This window comes from Physeter macrocephalus, chromosome 6, assembly GCF_002837175.3.
Source record: "Physeter macrocephalus isolate SW-GA chromosome 6, ASM283717v5, whole genome shotgun sequence".
Taxonomy (NCBI): Eukaryota; Metazoa; Chordata; class Mammalia; order Artiodactyla; family Physeteridae; genus Physeter; species Physeter macrocephalus.
This window is the reverse complement of record NC_041219.1, coordinates 266,177-272,096: the sequence shown is the minus strand read 5'-3', so window position 1 is coordinate 272,096 and position 5,920 is coordinate 266,177.

Here is a 5,920-nt window from a genome sequence, read left to right as displayed (position 1 = left end):
GTTCTCCATAGTGGCTGTATCAATTTACATTCCCACCAGGAGTGCAAGAGTGTTCCCTTTTCTCTACACCCTCTCCAGCATTTATTGTTTGTAGATTTTTTGATGATGGCCATTCTGACTGGTGTGAGATGATATCTCATTGTAGTTTTGATTTGCATTTCTCTAATGATTAATGATGTTGAGCATTCTTTCATGTGTTTGTTGGCAATCTGTATATCTTCTTTGGAGAAATGTCTATTTAGGTCTTCTGCCCATGAGATTCAACCACCTTAAGGCTCAGTGGCTGATATATTTTTCTAGGAGAATGCCTTTCTAGTTCAAAATGAAAATGTCATATAATTTCTTCTAAAAGAAATTTAATTTATAGAAATATTTATATTAGTAATGCTTAGAACTTTCACTTTAAATAAATGTGTTGAAATTTTTATTTAGAAATAGATATCTATATATATTATTGTATTTAAAAATATTTAACATTTATTTTGTAATAAGTAATCTTCTAAATAAATTTTTACTTAGAAATGTTTGTTTTGGGGTGTATATATAGTAAGAGAAAAAAAAGAAGATACTCTAGTTTATATTTTGGATAATTAGAATTAGTTATAGTATCAGTTTGTTGATTTGCAGTGATATAAAACATTTGACACATAACACCAGTGAATGTCTGTCTAATACTATTTAAAATTAAAATATTCTTCCATGGAAAAGTATATGGAAAAATCAAGACACTGGTAAATAGATAGTAAACTGAGGCTAAAGCTAAAAATGCAGTGTTTTTCTGACAATATAAACAGTTGTATTTTCAGGCCATTTCTTTTTGCCATTTACCCCCATTTTAAAACAATATCCTTTGTCTTGAAGTTACATATATTAAATTCTTCAGGTAGCCAATTCCACAGCTACTTTCTGAATATGTGTGGGAGCTCTAAGTTACTGAGGTTTAGTTTGAGTGTTATATATATTTGATTTTATACATTGATGCTTTAAAAACAGTTGACCATCACACCTAAATTTTTCTCTATCCAAATCCAGGCATGTCAAATAATGGTAAAAATGTAGCATTAATTTTGTTCTCAATTATTTGTACAATGATTTTATATTACTTAATGTGAGTTTTTTCTATTAATTTTACTGGTGTTGAGGGAGAGATGTTTTTATCCACATTTATAAATAAGGCTGTTATTGGATGTGATCTTCCCATGGTGGTGTCCTGCCTTTAAAAAATGTAATCAAATCACTCATTTTGGGGTATGCAATTTTTCATTTGTGTTACACACCTTGCTAATTAAGATAGACAATTTCTATACTTAATGAGAAAGGTTTTGTGCTTTCTGGAAAAGGTGATTTAAGTTGCAATGAATGTGATTTAACCCACTCATGATTTGGTATAATAGAAAATTATGATTCTTAATGAGCAATTTATAGAATTTTACCTTTTTCACTCTTGTAGATTGCAACGTAAATATCAATAAAGTCATAATAGTTAAAGCAACAATTTATTTAGCTCACCATTCTGGTGGGTCAGCAGAGTGCCCTGGTCTCAATGGGGTGATTTTCTACTGGTCTCAGGTAGTCTCACTTTCTGCTGGTGCCAGGTAGACTCACTTCCTGCTGGTCTCAGGTAGACTCACAAGTTCAGCTAAACCATTTGACAAGAAAGGTAGTTAGCTGTTGACTGGATGATCAGAATGACTGAGCCATATATCTCTGGTGAGCTAGCCTGTGCTCTTTCACATGGTGCGATTATCAGGGCTCCCAAGAGTAGCAAAAGAGGGCAAGCCACAATGCACAAGCAATTTTTAAGTCTCTGCTTGTTTTGTGTTTGCTTCTCTTTCATTGGACAAAGAAAAGGACAGAGCCAAGCCAGAGTCTTTTGGAAGGGTACTACCAAATACCTTGGATGAAGGGAAGGAAAGAATTTGTGGTCACTTTGAATATCACAGATGGATATTTGGGAAATTGACTTATATACTCCTATATTGCTGTCTTTTTAAAAGTATTAATTTATTTATAACTTCAATTGATATTAAACACCAAGTTGTTTGTAGGTTAAACAGCAGGTGTTTCTGCTTTCTTATGCTGCCAAACCTGGCAATTTAGATCACCTCCATGATGTTAAATGTTTTATTTTTATACTAATTTACTTATTCTACAGTTTACATTATCAGTTTGTATACTATATACAATCCATGAACTATAATTCATGAATTAGGAACTCATTAGGCATTTTAATACATTTGATTCAGATAGTGTTATATAACATTGAAATATGTGATTCCAAATCTAGTATAAAATATAATGATAATATTGGCAATAAGTCGAGCTTTGTTCTAAAAGAGTCCTCTTAGGATTTTTTAAATAAAATAAAAGTATTTATTTATCTATCTATTTATTTGTTTATTTTTGGCTGCATTTGGTCTTTATTGCTGCACACAGGCTTTCTTTAGTTGCAGCAAGTGGCAGCTACTGTTCTTTGTGGTGCACAGGCTTCTAATTATGGTGGCTTCTCTTGTTGCGGAGCACAGGCTCTAGGCGTGTGGCCTTCAGTAGTTGTGATGTGCAGGCTTCAGTAGTTGCGGCTCGTGGGCTCTAGAGTGCAGGCTCAGTAGTTGTGGTACACAGGCTTAGTTGCTCCACGACATGTGGGATCTTCCCAGACGAGGGCTCGAACCAGTGCCACCTGCACTGGCAGGCAGATTCTTAACCATTGCACCACCAGGGAAGTCTTGGGATATTTTTAAAAAGCTGTGTTGTTGGGTTTTTTTTAATAGAGCCATAGACTACCTATTTGTTTTTCTGTGGTTCCTTCCCTTTCTACTTCACTTTCCTTAGCTTGTCCAATACTGTCTTTCTCTCCCTGAAGCCGAGGTCAAAGATCCTCAATAAGAGGCCTGGTGGAAATGGACTCTGGAGTAGACTGAAGCCCAAGAGTCTGAGAAGCTTTAAATGAGTATGTGATCTTTCTGCTCACTTCCTTTGGTGTCATTAACTTAGTCCTGTGATCCTATAAGAACCTATTAGTTGTAAGTAATAGAAAAACAAATCAAACTTAAGCAAAACCAAAATAAAACAAAAGGGATTTATTGGAAGATTAAAAGAAAGACCTTCAAGAATATGAGCCCTTCCTAAAATCTCAGGCTTAGAACTGGCCTTCAAAATTTCCTTTCCCCTGTCTTTGTCTCTTGACTCTATTTCTCTTTGCCTCTTCACTTATTCTTTCATAGCTCAGTCATAGTTCTCCACTCAGAATGGAAGAATGACCAGCAGGAGCCCTGTGTTCATACCATATCAGTTTAGCAATCATAGAGGAAGGAAATATTTGGACTGAGGTTCCTTCCATCTTTACATTTGATTATTCTGACTCCAGAGCTGGAAAACCTTATTATAACATCATTAAATACAAACTATTGAATTTTACTGCATTTCAGGTACCATTCTATGAGCTCACCATGATTAACCAATTAAATGCTCCCAGGAACTCTTGCAGACAATCATATGAAGTAGGTATAATTCCATATTATGTGCATTTTACAGATGGAGAAACTGAAGAACAAAAAGATTAAGAAACTTCCAAAGTCACACAGCTAGTAAGCTGCAGAGCTGCAGTATGAAGAAGGCTGCTCCAACACGATGTTGCAGTCAATCTGCCATGGTTTGGATATTTTAGGCAAATAGTGGTCAAATGTTTTCCAAATTTCTACAGAGACCCTTCCCAGGAAATGGTAATTCATGTTCTAAAATAGTTCTATATAACCAACAATGGTCCTCTTTGAAAAGACTTAATTGGAAATACATTTATAAGTATTTTTTGGCAATATGTAATTCAGAACTCAAAGTTGGAAAAGGAATAACCTCAGATTTATCTGAAAAGCTGGGGTAGAGAAAGACTAAATATAATTTTGACTGGAGGGTAAATGATTTGATATAGTTGATATACAATTTTGTGTTAGTTTCAGGTGTACAGCACATTTTTTAAACATCTTTATTGGAGTAAAATTGATTTACAATGATGTGTTAGTTTCTGCTTTACAACAAAGTGAATCAGCTATACATATACATATACCCCCATATCTCCTCCCTCTTGTGTCTCCCTCCCACACTCTCTATCTCACCCCTCTAGGTGGTCACAAATCACAGAACTGATCTCCCTGTGCTATGCGGCTGCCTCCCATTAGCTATCTATTTTACGTTTGGTAGTGTATATACGTCCATGCCACTCTCTCACTTTGTTCCAGCTTACCCTTCCCCCTCCCTGTATCCTCAAGTCCATTCTCTAGTAGGTCTGTGTCTTTGTTCCCGTCTTGCCACTATGTTCTTGAGAACTTTTTTTTTTATTCCATATATGTGTGTCAGCATACGATATTTTTTTTTCTCTTTCTGACTTACTTCACCCTGTATGACAGACACTAGGTCCATCCACCTCACTACAAATCACTCAATTTCGTTTCTTTTCATGGCTGAGTAATATTCCATTGTATATATGTGCCACATCTTTATCCATTCATCTGTCGATGGACACTTAGGTTGTGTTAGTTTCAGGTGTACAGCTAATTGATTCATTTATATATATGCATATATATAGAATCTGAATAAAGGAATCTAAAAAAGAATATATATGTAATTTTTTTAGATTCTTTTCCATTATAGGTTATTACAAGATATTGGGTATATTTCCCTGTGCTATACAGTAGGTCCTTGTTGGTTACTGATTTTATATATACTAGAGTGTATATTTCAATCCCAGTTCCCTAATTTATCCCTCCCCCATCTTTCCCCTTTGGTAACCATAAGTTTGTTTTCTATGTGAGTCTATTTTTGATTTTTTTTTTTATGAAGAAGACAGGATTCTCATTTATTTGAGAAACAGTATTACAGAGGTTTCTTTGAAGGGTTTCTTGCTTCAAAAATGGCACTAAATGGTGCTAAGCTCAACATCATCATACCCAGGCTCTTCTCTCAGGACCAATGAGGATCCTTTCTCTTCCATGCTAGAGTTGACAGCTTCTCTCAGAGATTTCAGAAAGATGCCTGCTTGGGAATACCTGGCACCACCTCCATCTTCTGGGAAAAAATAATTCTCACTCATCCTAGGGAAGAAAGGAATTACAGGAACAGTTAACTCGTCAACATCATCATAACCATTTCCTGTGGTGTTGATATACTGCCTTGGAGTCTCTGGGACAGAGTCAGGGTCTCCATTCTCCTCATTGTCCCCTGTGTAATACGGCAGCTTAGTCGCTGAGTCATCAGAAAGTTTACCTGGGCTAACAGGTCCTCCTTCTCTAGTTTTATGAGATCATCAATTTCCTGGTACAAGGTTTCATCAACTGCATCTTCAAAAGCAGATAGAGCTGTGAAAGTGGCATGAGTTAGAGACTCACCCTGGAGATATTCCCTTTATCAACAGACAAAGCCTTCAGTGCTCTCCAATTCTCACCCTTGGAGAAAGCCCTCTGGGCTGCTAAGGCCCCTTTCTCAGCCTTATGGGAGAGAACTAGGTTTCCTGAACCTGATCCTTTTTTTTTAACATCTTTATTGAAGTATAATTGCTTTACAATGGTGTGTTAGTTTCTGCTTTACAACAAAGTGAATCAGTTATACATATACATATGTTCCCATATCTCTTCCCTCTTGCATCTCCCTCCCTCCCACCTTCCCTATCCCACCCCTCTAGGTGGTCACAAACCACCTAGCCGATCTCCCTCTGCAATGCGGCTGCTTCCCACTAGCTATTCACCCTACGTTTGGTAGTGTATATATGTCCATGCCACTCTCTCACTTTGACACAGCTTAACCTTCCCCCTCCCCATATCCTCAAGTCCATGCTCTAGTAGTTCTGTGTTTTCTTCCCGTCCTACTCCTAGTCTCTTCATGACATTTTTTTTTTCTTAGATTCCATATATATGTGTTAGCATACGGT